Source organism: Leptodactylus fuscus, chromosome 11, assembly GCF_031893055.1.
Source record: "Leptodactylus fuscus isolate aLepFus1 chromosome 11, aLepFus1.hap2, whole genome shotgun sequence".
Classification (NCBI taxonomy): Eukaryota; Metazoa; Chordata; class Amphibia; order Anura; family Leptodactylidae; genus Leptodactylus; species Leptodactylus fuscus.
In genome coordinates, this window is record NC_134275.1 from 87,749,112 (window position 1) to 87,766,146 (window position 17,035).

Sequence of the window (17,035 nt, forward strand, 5' to 3'; positions counted from 1 at the left end):
AGGGTCTTGCTGGGCAGTCTGTTCTCTGGCTGTGTGATGCCAACTGCAGCTTTGGATAGTAGTAAAGCATCTACACTTTTCGTCAAGTGACAGATACCATGCCCCCTTGTTAAAGCCCTGTCCCTTAGCTGCCAAAACACTTCTCGTCAACACACCCCAACACGTTGGCATTTCTGAATCAGTTCTGAAGGGAAACCTCTAAAGTATAGATTCATTGCTAATATTATGTAGAACCATCTTTGAGACATTAGATCTTCTATTCTTTGCCTCTTATCACTTTGGTTTCCCTTCTTCGAAGGTTCTCCAGCTCTTTTTTAAGGGATGGCGCCATAAACTGGACAATATCTTCCAGGCTCAGTCACATCAGAGGTTTATGTTTGTCTTTAGAAGAATGTGTTTTCTACATTACTGTACGGCTTGCAGTGACTTGTTAGCTTTTGGAGCAGAAGACTGGCATTGGGCGCTTTATTTCAGTGATCCTTATTTATTGTAGGTTTACACAACAGGAATCCATCTGATCCCCCTGTACATTACTAGCGGCATCTCTGTAAGCTATACACACAGTGGCCAGTATAATCTCAGCATATACTTAATCCTACACATAAAGAAGCTGAGATATGACCTGATCCCTAATTCAGCCGATGTCTACCATATTCTGGTGCAACAAACCCATATTATTAACCCTTCTATGTCTGAGTATTCTTATTTGGCAGTATTTTCCACACATGCCTATAACTTTTGCACAGAGCAGTAGTTATGTCTAATGCTGAGGATGGTGATATTTCTACATACCATAAAAGTGCAGGGTTAGCCTTTTCTAACATGATTATTTTAATACTCAAAAAGGGAACAAATCTCTTACATATTTCATCCAATGAGAATGGTGCCTTTCGGGCTTCACTTCCAACCAGAACCGCTAACAGTTTATTATGTATTTATACCCAAACAGAACATTTCATACAAAGAATTATCTTAAAGGGGTATTCTCACGTCGCATACTCACCAGTCTTCAATGCTGTAAATTCTTCTTTCTTCCGGCTTTGTTGTGTCATTGGTGGGCAGGGTTACATATGAAAAGCCTGTGGCGATAAGACGCCGCTTCTATGCCGCTGGCCCTGCGTGTGCTCACCTGATGCAGCTAGGCATCGAATGTACAGCCTTCACAATGCAATACAGACCCGGCATCCGCTGTAATAGAGAGGCGGATGCTGGGGAGGGTTAGACGCCGGCACAGATGCCTGCAACATCGCTACGCTCCAGCCCTGCATGAAGCCAGCAGCGGCAGGAGCGATGCTGCTATTCCGCTCCTCTGCCCTCCCCTCCCCTCCGGAATAGCAGCATCGCTCCTGCCGCTGCTGGCTTCATGCAGGGCTGGAGCGTAGCGATGTTGCAGGCATCTGTGCCGGCGTCTAACACTCCCCAGCATCCGCCTCTCTATTACAGCGGATGCCGGGTCTGTATTGGTGGCCCTCCCCCCCCTCCCCAGGCTCGCTCCCGTGCACTTAGCCCATCCTCCCTCCCCCCTCAGAGCAGCAGATACATCACTTGACTTTTGACCAGATAAGTCCAGGACTGTGTCAACAGAGAGATGAATAAAGTAAGATAGTGGAGAAACAAAGCAGTTTTGCTGAAGCAATGTATTTAGGAAAAGTCTTACATGCACAATATCAAGCAGTATAGATAGGATCCTTGTGACGGGACAACCCCTTTAATCTACATACACACAGGACATTTGTCTTAGACCTTATACAATTGCACATCTGGGAAAGATCAGCAGTTACTAAGCAAAGTGAAATTATGTTTCATCAGACTGTATATACACTGCACAGATGACTATTACAGATACAAGTCTGGACCATGTAGACCGGCTGCCTTGGTGCATAAATGGGGATATAAAATGGATGTTTTGATGTTTCTTGCACCTTGTACTGGTTTTCCAGATATCTGTGCATCCAAGTCAATGGGACTTCTCAGAGGTCATGGGAGGCAATTAAATCTGAGTTATGTATCTGGTGATCGGTGGCAGGTCCAATAAACAAAAAAAGTTCGGTATTTGTTGGATGGAGGAGGAAACCTGGTCTGACCATTGTATTATATCACCAAAGGAATCCCTTATACTGCAATGCTTCATGTATAAGATGTATGATAATGTATCCTCTATGCTGTAATATATACTAAGGAATATTTTGGTCTTTCAGTTCAGTAAGAAATATGGCTCAGTGTACACTGTGTATTTTGGACACTATCCAGTAGTTGTCCTGTGTGGTTACGACACTGTCAAAGAAGCGTTACTTGATCGAGCAGAAGAATTTGGTGGTCGGGGGAGGATTCCTACTTTTGATGATTTTTTTAAAGGATATGGTAAGTTTGTCAGTATTCTGTACATGTACAGCGATGTATGGAGAGGTTCACACTGGAGTACAATACACAATATATCATGATTTTTGTTTCAGGGGCAAGTTTTAGCAACGGAGAAAGATGGAGGGATCTTCGCAGATTTTCCCTTACAATTCTAAGGAATTTTGGCATGGGAAAGAAAACCATTGAAGAAAGAATCCAAGAAGAGGCGCAATTTCTTATAGAAGAGATAAGATCACACAAAGGTACAAAACCATTTACCAACACAAATTACAGAGTGTAGAGGTCATTGTATTACTACATTACATGGTATATATTATACAGCATTACTGTATGCTCAAGTATATTAATTATATACTGATCCCCTTCCTTCCTCCCTCCCCTTCCTTCCCTTCCTTCCCTTCCTTCTTTCCTTCCCTTCCCTTCCTTCCTCAGTCCTGGTTGTACAGTGTAGTCAGGTCAGAAGGAAAATCACCAAATGCTCTTTAATCCCAGGACCAGAATCTTCCAGTCTTGATGGCCGACCAATACACACAAGTATATGCACTTAGTAAATGACTTCCGACCTCCAGAGTTACACACATGAGTTGGTGGCCATCAATCCTTTTCCCACAGTAGACTCTCCCTGACACACTCATAGACTAGGTCTCCTCCGGCTTCTCATGACGTGGTAGTTGTTTTTCGGAATGACATGGACCGACCAACCCAATGGACTCAGCATATGGACAAACTCTTCATATTGGCTCACCCAGGATGGCGTGAAATCTGCCCTTATACAGCGCACCTTCACCCTCTTGTTACCCAAAGGTCACATCATAGCTAGTATGGAATCATTCCATAGGACATGCCGAACTCAACCATCCATGGTACTACAGCTGGATGTGACCGACCTTCTACCGTCACACACTACCTGCAGAGGAAATACAACACTATACAATGTCCATCACCATCTGTTATACAGACTGTCTGCTGGCAGCTACAATGTAACTGATGAATGAACTCCGTGTCTCGGGGGATACTAATCTGTCTTGGGACACTGTATATGGTCCTCTAAGTCACCCTCCTAAGATCACCTCTCCTACTTACACCTCCTTCCCTTTATATCTCTTCTGTCCTTTCACCCCTTTTTGCTTATTGGAAAAAATAAAATCTTCTCCAGTTAACAATGATTTTTTTTCTATGTTGTTTCTACAGAACAATTCTTTGACCCAACCAAATTTTTAGTGCAGGGAGTTGCAAATCACCTGCATCAGATTTAGCACCCACTAAATGAGAATAGGGCATGAGTAACAATAGCAGATGCCAAGGTATCAGTCATACTAATGTGTTTGACGGGGTCACATTTAATGATGCAGAGGAGGGGAGACGAAGGAAGAGGAGGGAAGAGTGGCACAGAGCAGGCGAGAGGAGGGCAGAGGAGGGGAGAAGAGGAGAAAGGAGGGCAGAGGAAGACAGAGGAGGGCAGAAGGGGGAGAGGAAGGGAGTGGAGAGAAGAGCTTTTTCCATGGTTCCAGTCTTTGTCCACAGTGCACAACATAATCCAGAAGTTTACACCCCATGGCATTGTAGCTAATCTATGTGGACGGAAGAGAGAAATTGCTGAAAGGTTGTAACGCAGGATAGTCTGCATGGTGGATAAACAGCCCCACTCATGTTCCATGTCCTGCAGGCTCAGTGGGCATCAGTGTCAGCGCCAACTATATGCCAGGAGACCCCACTGACACATAGACATAAAAAAGCTAGACTGCAGTTTACAGCCAAAATGTACATGAGTAAGCCAAAATCCTACTGAGAAAATGTCTTGTGTATAGATGAGACCAAGACAGAGTTTTTTTTAGAAAAGCCCATCACTTTACTGTTTACCGAAAACAGAATAAGACCTGTTCAGAAAACAGCACAGGACCAACAGTGATAGATGAGGGAGGGTCAACGATGTTTTGGGTTGTTTTGCTGCACTGTGTGCCTAGACTGTGTGCAAGGATTCATGAAAACTGAAGATTAGCAAAGGATTTTGGATAGCAATGTAGGACTCAGGGTCAGAAAGCTGGGTTTGCTTCCTAAGTCATGGGTCTTCCAGCAGGACAATGACCCCAAACATTCTTCAAAAAGCCCCCGGAATTGAATGGAAACAGAGCGATGGGGAGTTCTGAAGTGGCCACAAGTGGCTAAATCCCATTGAACACCTGGGGAGAGATCTTGATATTTCTATTGGGAGATGAGAAGGCAACTCCGAAATATGAGAGACCTGGAGCGGTCTGCTAAAGAAGAGGGGTCCAAAACTCCAGTTCAGAGGTGTAAGGAGCTTCTTGGGGGCTCTAGGAAGCCATTGATTTCAGTTATTTTTATTTCCAAAGGATGAGCAACAAAATATTAAGCTGATGGCTCCAGTCATTTTCCCTGAACCATTTTTGGAGTTCTGCATGAAATTATATACTTTTTGGCTTTAATTTCTTTGGGGTTTTTTATACATATTTTTTTAATGCGTAAACATGTGTTATTGGAATAATTTTCCAGGAGAAAAAGTTTATTTTTTGGAAAAATTTCAGAAGTGCCAAAACGCCCATGACTGTATATGTTCATTATTGTGTCCACTTCAAATGTAATTAATAAGTAAGAAGGGTCACAAACTCCCTAGTCACAAAATATTTTATAAGCCTCCGGCTAAGAGTCACGTTATGACCTCTGACACGCACTAATAAAGCTTTCCTATTGGTTTATAAGGTACTTTGCCTCTTTATATCTCCCATGTCTTGGTCCTGTAAGTGTCTGGAAGACATTGGAGGTAGTTTGGCAGTGACAACACCTGAGTGATTGGTCCTTCGGTCCTGCCCATATGTCAGACATGGATCTTTTGCTTTCCCAGTATATTAGTTACTAGGTTAGTATTACTACTATTACTTACAATGAGTAATGTGTATCTCTTATTCCAGATGAAGGATATGCTGCCCTCAGTCATGCACTATGTACCAGGACCCCACCAGAGAATCAACAAAAACTTGCGTAAAGTCACAGATTTCATTGAGACGCGAATCAAGATGAATGAGGAGTCATTTGATCCAAACTCACCCAGAGATTACATTGACTGCTTTCTTATAAAACAGCAGCAGGTAAGTGAATGAGGATTAGGAGAGGGGTAATAAATGTAAGTGGTCGGGGGCCACCTGTATATGGTTGGGTTAGAATTAGAGATAAGCGAACACTGTTCAGATCAGCCATTCCGAACAGCACGCTCCCATAGAAATGAATGGAAGCAGCTGGCACGTACACTTTGCCGGCGGCCGGTCGCTTAACCCCCCGCGTGCCGGCTACGTCCATTCATTTCTATGGGAGTGTGCTGTTCGGAACGGCTGTTCCGAACAGTGTTCGCTCATCTCTAGTTAGAATCCAATGGCCTATCCCAATACAATAGCTGGCTGTAGGCTCGGCCTTCTTAAAGTCCATCTGATTCACAAATCCAATGGGTACAAAGTGGTACAGAAGGGTTTTTGCCAATGCGGGTCAACATATTATTGGGTAATGCAAAATAAAATACTTGTGGTCCAGTAGTTGGTGTTATTACCAGGATACAATTTGTTAAATCTAAAGCCAAGTCCATAAAAGAAATTGTGTCCATGTCCTATTGTTGTAAGTCATTATAGGGGTGGGATATTTGGGAGCTACTTTAGAAATTTATTATTTACTCGTGTCTTTAACTTGGTCAGATACATCTTAAAACTTTCACCCCCAAATGGAACATCCCTTTAAATCATAATCCTATACATTGTGTCTACAGGAACAAGACAATACTAACTTTAACAAGAGAAACATGATAATGACTATACTCAATATATTTTTTGCCGGGACGGAAACAGTCAGCAGCACTCTAAGACATGGATTTATGTTACTTATGAAATACCCCGATATACAAGGTCAGTAAGAAACCAGAAATGCACCCCTGGTAATAACCTCTTGTTAGAAGGGTCTAGTCAGTAAGAGATGACTTTATCTGCCGCACGAGCACAAATAACATGACGTGTTACATAGATTGTATTCATTTTATCAGCCTGTCCATGTAACAATTTGCTTCTATCTTGTCAGATACAGTAAGTTATTTATTTTTTTTTTTTAATGTAGATTGTGAGCCCCACATAGAGCTCACAATGTACATTTTCCCTATCAGTATGTTTTTTTTTTTTTTTTTTTGGAATATGGGATGGAAATCCATGCAAACACGGGGAGAACATACAAACTCCTTGCAGATGGTTTTCTGCCCTTGGTGGGATTTGAACACCAGGACTCCAGAGCTGCAAGGCTGCAGTGCTAACCACTGAGCCACCGTGTGGCCCCTACAGTAAGTTACTTTTGACCTAATAATATAGTTTTTCAAATTGGGACAGTGGAAAGAGCTGGAATGATGACAGTCTCCTACCCTCCCCACTTCTCTTCCCCTCCACATTCCTCCATTTTACTTCTTATAAAACTTATGTTGTTAAAATCTGATTGGCTGACGCACTTGTGGGCAAGTACAAGGTAAATAAAGAACCTAAATGGAGACTGCACTGGAGCTCGGGCTGAACGGAGAGGTGAGTATACAGTGTTTATTATTTTAAGTCTTGCTCTGGGGTGAAAAAAGGAACTGGAACTGCCCTCTAATTAGAGTTTAATAATTGTTTATTATTTCCCCCAATATTTCTTTCCCAGCTAAAGTGCATGAGGAAATAGACCGTGTGATTGGTGACGGCCGCATCCCAAACATCGAGGACCGCAGCCAAATGCCATATACAGATGCTGTAATCCATGAGATCCAGAGATTTGCTGATCTGCTCCCCATGAATGTTCCTCACACAACCACCAGAGATGTTACCTTCAAGGGATACACTATTCCTAAGGTAGGAGAAGGAAAAACTGGAAAACCAGGGAAACCGCTCTATAAACTCACAACTCCCTTGCACAAGAGATGTGTCTGGTGTCGCAGAGCTGTCTCTTTCATATAAAGGCGGCCAACCTGCAAAGCCAGATACAAACCATGAACAACTGGCCCTGCTTCTGTATAAATGGAGACCATTTCTTATTTCTTACAACCTCTTTAACAGGGTTCTCCAGGAATTTTTTATTTATAGCGCATCTTAGGCCATAAATATCTGATCATTAGGGGGAAGGGCAGATCAGTTGTATGAGGCCACTTCCAATGCCAGCACTATACGCACCCCGGGGCTAGAAGCTAATGGCCGGTCCCTGTATAGTGGCTGGTTGAAGGTAATGACTTCAGTGGAGGCTAAGCTGAAGTATTGGGGTCTGGCCATCTGTTTCTGGCTCTGTGCCCGTTACTGTGTATAGTATAAGCCTCAGAACATGGTCACCAGCATCTGTGCACTACACCCATCAGATATTTATAGCCTTCACTAAGGATAAACCATAAACTAAAAACTCCTGGACACCCCCTACATGTGTATGCTTATAATGGCGGCCAACACATTAGGTAGCAGTGGTGGATTATTGGACAACAACCACTGAATATTGGCATTTATAGTCATGCAGAATGGCCATACTTTTCCAGTGTCACTGGAAAGAACAAATTATCTTTTTTGGAATTTTCTTTTTTGACAATGATGAGAAATCTTTTTGCCTGACTCTTGGATAAATTGTCATTATGATCAGTGTAATGTGTATGAGCACCTTTAGTTTATTAGATATGATGTGTCCTCATATTGTGGTGGGTCATCCATTGAGCAGCCCCTTAGTCGGTGACCTGGGGAATCCATCATCTGCACTAACCTGGGTTACAGATGATACAATAGAAGTCATTTTACCATAAGAGTATTTTCCATCCCTCATGTGTCTAGGGTACAGACATCTATCCATTGCTGTGTACGGTTCATCAAGACCCCACAAAGCTTTCCCACCCTGACAAGTTTGACCCCAACAATTTCTTAGACAACAAGGGATGTTTTAAGAAGAACGAGTCCTACATGCCGTTTTCTGCAGGTATTAACAGAATGTAAATCACTTTGTCTACATAAGCCAATGGATGGTTTCTAAGACACTGACGGCTAATGGAGTTCTGGGAGATTGGGAGGAAGTTCAAGGATATTGAATGGACCAAAGGAAGAAAGGTAACAAAGGCCAAACTAATACAGTGGCTGCGGTATCAAGGAGGGTTTAAAGGGAATTTTGGCCTCTGCCATCCTTCTGATCATGGGGGACTTGACATTGAACACTATGGATAGGGTACAAGTGGGCTATGCTGCAATATGAGACACAACCCATTGGCTTGAATGTGATTATTTCATAAAGAAAGTAGCCATGTCTTTTTAATCTTCTGCAGTCTAGTTAAGGTGGATTTGTTCACTCCTGATAATTTTTATGTATTTTTCTCTTACTAAAAAAAATAGTAAAATCCAAACAATGAAAATATAGAATATAAAATGTAGGAAGAAACAAAAAGTATGGTGTGTGAACAGCCTCATAAAATAGGGGTGAGAACGTACACACCAACCTGTGGACCTTGAGACGTAGACAGGAATCTCACAGATCTCCAGCTTATTCCACAACCCTAGGATGGGAGTATTGCATCAAACAATCCAAGTAAAAGAGGCCGTGATATAGGAAAGGGAGAGAAGAGGGAAATCTTGTATAATTGAGGTAAAGTCCTCAGGGGCTTGTTGGACCAAACTTATGGTCCACCTAAACTGGTAACATATTGCAAGGCCCTAGATATAGTGACATAGGGTATAATGAAGTCTGAAGCTAGAAGGTAAAGTAAGAAAAGAGCTTTGCAGTCTATAAAGTAACATATACAACATGAGATCCGAAAGGCACCGGGTGGTGGGTATGGAGAGCGTCATCTGAATAGCCAAATATGTGAGAATGAGCAAAGAGGTCAAGAAGTCTAAGATAGAACATGAGTGTAGGAAAGGTCAGGGGGGGGGGGGTAATAAATATGAGTGTGTATCGGGAGGGGGGAACTGCATCCACTAGATTCTGAGGGCAGATTTAAGGTCTGTGGTCTTATGGATGGATAACCCTGGTTCCCATGTGTGGAGAAGCTGGGCTCTGTTCTTAGTGCCCCATTATACCAGTTCCTCCATTCTATACACTTGGCGATTCCTTGCCACTGATTCCTAGTAGGGGGATGAACATGTTGTTTGTTCTCTACCATCTTGTCACAGTTTTATATGAGTTCATCTGAAAGTTTACACCGCGGACCAGAGTTACTGTATAGAGTCCTTCCCTTGTTGAACTTCTCCCAGGCTTCAACAAGCCATTATATTGAAGGTGCAGCCTCCAGGAGAAGCCACATTCATTTGATATCAACATTTCTCAGCTTGCAGTAGGTGAACCCCAGGTGGAACATTATGCAGATCCAGGGGTAAAAACCAATGGTCTCTATTACATGGAGGTCACCCTGCCCAAGATGGATGCTCACACATGACATGCTCACTTTCAGCATCCTCTTCTGGGCTCAGGCTGACATCAAACTTCCATGGATCACCAGTGGGGCATGGCAACACATGGGACCGGGGCAAAGCAACAAGATGTTGGCACACCCTATGTGACCAATGAGGCCCAATCACAAGTCTCAGATGTGACCTCAGGGCATTTGATGTCAGTCGGAGGCAGGAAAAGGCTAGAAGAGGAGGCCAAGGAAGTGCCAGATGTCCAGGAGAGTTGAGGTAATGCAGCCATAAGTGTCTGTCATACATTCTCACCTCCCCTGGGCCTCCACTTATTATACGCTGGGGTCTTTATATTTATATATATCTAAATGGGTGTTTGATCATTGTAGCAAGGACTAGGAGAAAGAAAAGCATGCTGGGTAATATCATGGGGTACGTGGAGACAGTATACACAATTTTGGTGATATTAAATCAGCCCAATGTAATTTGTAGCTAATGGGTTTCTCTCTCATTAGGGAAGCGGGTATGTCTTGGAGAAGGTTTGGCCAAGATGGAGCTGTTTCTTTTCCTAACAACCATCTTACAGCGCTTCAGATTACGTCCAGAGAGAGAGTTCACAGACAACGACATTAAACCCTTTATGACTGGCTTTGCAAATGTTCCTAAATTTTACTGAATGTCCTTCATCCCCCGAATGTGATGTTGGATGGAGAGGATGTGCGTCAGATGCAGCGAATAAGCTTCAGTCATGTGATCTGTGGAGTAGAGAGATGGGTCACATGGATGGAGTAATGGAATAACCAAAAGTCACAGATTGTTCAGTGTATCACATGTGTAATATCCTGTGGAGAACATATAATGTATAATGGTAGATATGTTACATATATAATAACATATAATGTATAATGGTAGATATGTCACATATATAATAACATATAATGTATAATGGTAGATATGTTACATATATAATAACATATAATGTATAATGGTAGATATGTTACATATATAATAACATATAATGTATAATGGTAGATATGTCACATATATAATAACATATAATGTGTAATGGTAGATATGTTACATATATAATAACATATAATGTATAATGGTAGATAATATGTTACATATATAATAACTAGAGATGAGCGAACACTAAAAGGTTCGAAATTCGATTCGAACAGCCGCTCACTGTTCGAGTGTTCGAATGGGTTTCGAACCCCATTATAGTCTATGGGGAACATAAACTCGTTAAGGGGGAAACCCAAATTCGTGTCTGGAGGGTCACCAAGTCCACTATGACACCCCAGGAAATGATACCAACACCCTGGAATGACACTGGGACAGCAGGGGAAGCATGTCTGGGGGCATAAAAGTCACTTTATTTCATGGAAATCCCTGTCAGTTTGCGATTTTCGCAAGCTAACTTTTCCCCATAGAAATGCATTGGCCAGTGCTGATTGGCCAGAGTACGGAACTCGACCAATCAGCGCTGGCTCTGCTGGAGGAGGTGGAGTCTAAGATCGCTCCACACCAGTCTCCATTCAGGTCCGACCTTAGACTCCGCCTCCTCCGGCAGAGCCAGCGCTGATTGGCCGAAGGCTGGCCAATGCATTCCTATGCGAATGCAGAGACTTAGCAGTGCTGAGTCAGTTTTGCTCAACTACACATCTGATGCACACTCGGCACTGCTACATCAGATGTAGCAATCTGATGTAGCAGAGCCGAGGGTGCACTAGAACCCCTGTGCAAACTCAGTTCACGCTAATAGAATGCATTAGCCAGTGCTGATTGGCCAGAGTACGGAATTCGGCCAATCAGCGCTGGCCAATGCATTCTATTAGCCCGATGAAGTAGAGCTGAATGTGTGTGCTAAGCACACTCATTCAGCACTGCTTCATCACGCCAATACAATGCATTAGCCAGTGCTGATTGGCCAGAGTACGGAATTCGGCCAATCAGCGCTGGCTCTGCTGGAGGAGGCGGAGTCTAAGATCGCTCCACACCAGTCTCCATTCAGGTCCGACCTTAGACTCCGCCTCCTCCAGCAGAGCCAGCGCTGATTGGCCGAATTCCGTACTCTGGCCAATCAGCACTGGCTAATGCATTGTATTGGCGTGATGAAGCAGTGCTGAATGTGTGTGCTTAGCACACACATTCAGCTCTACTTCATCGGGCTAATAGAATGCATTGGCCAATCAGCGCTGGCCAATGCATTCTATTAGCTTGATGAAGCAGAGTGTGCACAAGGGTTCAAGTGCACCCTCGGCTCTGATGTAGCAGAGCCGAGGGTGCACAAGGGTTCAAGTGCACCCTCGGCTCTCCTACATCAGAGCCGAGGGTGCGCTTGAACCCTTGTGCACACTCTGCTTCATCAAGCTAATAGAATGCATTGGCCAGCGCTGATTGGCCAGAGTACGGAATTCGGCCAATCAGCGCTGGCCAATGCATCCCTATGGGAAAAAGTTTATCTCACAAAAATCACAATTACACACCCGATAGAGCCCCAAAAAGTTATTTTTAATAACATTCCCCCCTAAATAAAGGTTCTCCCTAGCTATCCCTGCCTGTACAGCTATCCCTGTCTCATAGTCACAAAGTTCACATTCTCATATGACCCGGATTTGAAATCCACTATTCGTCTAAAATGGAGGTCACCTGATTTCGGCAGCCAATGACTTTTTCCAATTTTTTTCAATGCCCCCGGTGTCGTAGTTCCTGTCCCACCTCCCCTGCGCTGTTATTGGTGCAAAAAAGGCGCCAGGGAAGGTGGGAGGGGAATCGAATTTTGGCGCACTTTACCACGCGGTGTTCGATTCGATTCGAACATGGCGAACACCCTGATATCCGATCGAACATGTGTTCGATAGAACACTGTTCGCTCATCTCTAATAATAACATATAATGTATAATGGTAGATAATATGTTACATATATAATAACATATAATGTATAATGGTAGATATATCACATATATAATAACATATAATGTATAATGGTAGATATGTTACATACATAATAACTAGAGATGAGCGAACAGTGTTCTATCGAACTCATGTTCGATCGGATATTAGGCTGTTCGGCATGTTCGAATCGAATCGAACACCGCGTGGTAAAGTGCGCCATTACTCGATTCCCCTCCCACCTTCCCTGGCGCCTTTTTTGCTCCAATAACAGCGCAGGGTAGGTGGGACAGGAACTACGACACCGGTGACGTTGAAAAAAGTAGGCAAAACCCATTGGCTGCCGAAAACATGTGACCTCTAATTTAAAAGAACAGCGACGCCCAGCTTCGCGTCATTCTGAGCTTGCAATTCACCGAGGACGGAGGTTTCCGTCCAGCTAGCTAGGGCTTAGATTCTGGGTAGGCAGGGACAGGCTAGGATAGGAAGGAGAAGACAACCAACAGCTCTTATAAGAGCTAAATTCCAGGGAGAAGCTTGTCAGTGTAACGTGGCACTGACGGGCTCAATCGCCGCAACCCAGCTTTCCCAGGATCCTGAATGGAATACACTGTCAGTGTATTCCCGTATACCCGATATATACCCCCGATACCCGTTCCAACGGTGTGCCCCCCCACCTTCACCCCAGAAATACCCTGCAAGTCCCCTAGCAATAGGATTGGGGCTATATACACCCACTATTTTTGCTACTGCCATATAGTGCCATTGTCTGACTGGGAATTCAAAGAATATATTGGGCTTACATATAACTTCAATTCCAGGGAGAAGCTTGTCAGTGTAACGTGGCACTGACGGGCTCAATCGCCGCAACCCAGCTTTCCCAGGATCCTGAATGGAACACACTGACAGTGTATTCCCGTATACCCCATATATACACCCCAAATCCCCGTTCCAACGGTGTGCCCCCCCACCTTCACCTCAGAAATACCCTGCAAGTCCCCTAGCAATAGAATTGGGGCTATATACACCCACAATTTTTGCTACTGGTATATAGTGCCATTGTCTGACTGGGAATTCAAAGAATATATTGGGGTTATGTGCACCCACAATTTTTACTACTGGTATACAGTGCCATTGTTTGACTGGGAATTCAAAGAATATATGGGGGTTACGTGCACCCACAATTTTTGCTACTGCTATACAGTTCCATTGTCTCACTGGGAATTCAAAGAATATATGGAGGTTATGTGCACCCACAATTTTTAATACTGGTATACAGTGCCATTGTCTGACTGGGAATTCAAAGAATATATTGGGGTTATGTGCACCCACAATTTTTACTACTGGTATACAGTGCCATTGTCTCACTGGGAATTCAAAGAATATATTGGGGTTATGTGCACCCACAATTTTTACTACTGGTATACAGTGCCATTGTCTGACTGGGAATTCAAAGAATATATGGGGGTTATGTGCACCCACAATTTTTAATACTGGTATACAGTGCCATTGTCTGACTGGGAATTCAAAGAATATATTGGGGTTATGTGCACCCACAATTTTTACTACTGGTATACAGTGCCATTGCCTGACTGGGAATTCAAAGAATATATGGGGGTTACGTGCACCCACAATTTTTGCTACTGCTATACAGTTCCATTGTCTCACTGGGAATTCAAAGAATATATGGGGGTTACGTGCACCCACAATTTTTAATACTGGTATACAGTGCCATTGTCTGACTGGGAATTCAAAGAATATATGGGGGTTATGTGCACCCACAATTTTTACTACTGGTATTTAGTGCCATTGTCTGACTGGGAATTCAAAGAATATATGGGGGTTATGTGCACCCACAATTTTTAATACTGGTATACAGTGCCATTGTCTGACTGGGAATTCAAAGAATATATTGGGGTTATGTGCACCCACAATTTTTACTACTGGTATACAGTGCCATTGTCTGACTGGGAATTCAAAGAATATATGGGGGTTATGTGCACCCACAATTTTTAATACTGGTATACAGTGCCATTGTCTCACTGGGAATTCAAAGAATAATTTGGGGATTCATTCACCCTACATCTCAGGCTCTTGCCATATTCACCCAGGTTGTCAGTGCTGCACCAGCTCGTTCCCAGACAGCTCGTCCCGAAAAACACGTTACCTATATAGAGGATTTGGACAATGAAGACAACATGTTCTAAATCTAATGTCTGCACCTTCTCCAGAATTAAAATAAAGGCAGCGTTTAACTTTCAAATAGCACTGCACAAAGGAAGAGCTTATCAGCTTGTCTCATGACATGCTACTGAAAAGTTTAATTTGTGTATCTTAATGTAAATATAGTTGTATAAGCTTTTTGGGTTTTAGGCACTGCCAAGTTATTTATTACCACCCGCTCCCTTATAATGATGATGACGCCAAAGTCACTGTGGGTGTTCAGAGCTCACAGCTTTGGGTGACATTTGTCTTGCTCTCTGTCGGTACCAGCTGTCTTTTTGGATACCGTAAAGTTATGTTGACTTTATTAACAGCTATAGAAGCTTTAGCCAGGTTGTGACGGTGTGTAACCCTAACAACACTAAGTGGGACACACATTAATAGTCAGTCTATGTACGCTAAACGTATCACTGAAGTAATTTTTTTTCCCTCTCCCCTAATATAAGAAAGGAACAGACATTAGACCTAGACCGGGGTTCGAGGCTTGAAAAAATCCAGTATTATTTGTTCTTCATGATGTGAAATATGTGTTGAAAAGCAACCCAAGATGAAGTCAGCCATGTGTGCCAGTGTGTTACTTGGCATGCCTTTGCTGGCCCCAACTGTAAGGGTCACTCTCCATTTCCTCCATTTTCCACTCCCCTTCACACCATTTGTGGTGAAGCAATGGGATGCACTGAAGTGCACCCTCTAGCCTCGTGTGGGATAGGGACATCAGATGCCACTCCAACCCCCTCGTCTTCCTCCGCCAGCCAACGGTGCGAAGATGAGAGGAGTGTGCTCTGAATGTTTTCTGCCTAGCAGAGGCTAGTTCTCACTTACGAAAATGGCCCCACTTTGACCTGTATATCAGGCACAATGGTGTAGGTTTCAAAGAAACATGGCACCAACAAGTTGGAAAACGTGGGCCATGCGTGGACCGTGTTTGAGTCTGGCAAGCTCCAGATCTGCTACCAGGTTCCAGCCATTATCACAGGCGCAAAAATGCCAGGCCCCAGGTGTAGCAGGGAAAAAAAAATGCCATCTCAGCCAGGATGGCATCCCTGACCTCGGAGGCACTGTGCTGTCTGTCCCCCAAGCTGATCAGTTTCAGCACGGCCTGCTGACATCTCCCCATGCCAGTGTTACAGTGTTTTCCGCTAGTAGCTGGGGTGGAGGTTGCAGCTTCGTAGGGTTTCAGTCTACTCCTGCCATGAATTTTGGCCTGGGAGAGGAGATAGGCCACCCCAGTTTGCACCCGGGGAACAGACTCCACCACATTCACCCTGCCTGTCATTAAAGATAAGCACTGCAGCATCCCTGACCACAGGCGCTTGTCCATGTGTCGGTGGTCAAGTGGACCTTGCAGCAAAGCGCAGAGCTCTGGGCCCGACTGATGTTATGGGACACATGCAGGCGCAAGGCAGAGACAGCACACCAAGAGAAGTAGTAACGGCTAGGCCCAGCATAGGGAGGTGCCCCAGCTGCCATCTGCTGACGGAAGGCCTGGGTCTCCAGAAGCATAAACAAACACCAACATCTCCAGGGCCAGCAGTTTATCGATGAGGCTGTTACAGGCTTGGGCATGGGGGTGGGTTGTATTGTACTTCTGCCTGCAATGAAAAGCTTGGGAAATGTGGAGTGGCTGGGAAGAGGCGCATGATGGTGCAGGCCAAAAGGGCGCATGAGGGTGAACTCCCCAATGTGTCAGAGATAGGTGTGTAGGTGTCCTTGCATCATATACTTGCACCATATTTGGCTTTGGAAGTTAATTTTGTGCCAAAAAGTGGTTAAGACAGCGATCCCTCAGCTACTCCCGTTACACTGTCTATTGAAGTTACCATCTGTGGAAGTGGACCACCATTTCTAAGATCCCAAAGGAAGCAGGCAAGAGATGTGCAGTTCAGAAAAAAAGATGAGAAAATAAGTTTAGGCTGTAGAGCACAGAGGGATCGGAGAGGACAGAGCTGGTGTCGGCCAGGTATTCCCACAACATGCGCCTATACTTGTCCCTCCTGGTGACACTAGGCCCCTGAGTGGCAGTAATTTGTCCAGGGGGGCCATTAACGTGTTCCAGACCTAGGAATAAGTCTTCCAACAGGGTAGAGTTTTGCATGCCTTTGCTTCTACCCACTGTTTTTGCTGCTTAGCTTCCCTCCACATCTACTCTGCTTTCACCCCTAAACATCACCCCAGTTTA

General features: G+C 44.0%; 1 pseudogene; it reads left to right on the plus strand.

Moving 5' to 3' along the window:
- Positions 1-2,560: 2,560 nt before the first annotated feature.
- Positions 2,561-10,434, plus strand: LOC142185247 (cytochrome P450 2G1-like; annotated as a pseudogene).
- The last annotated feature ends 6,601 nt before the right edge of the window (positions 10,435-17,035 follow it).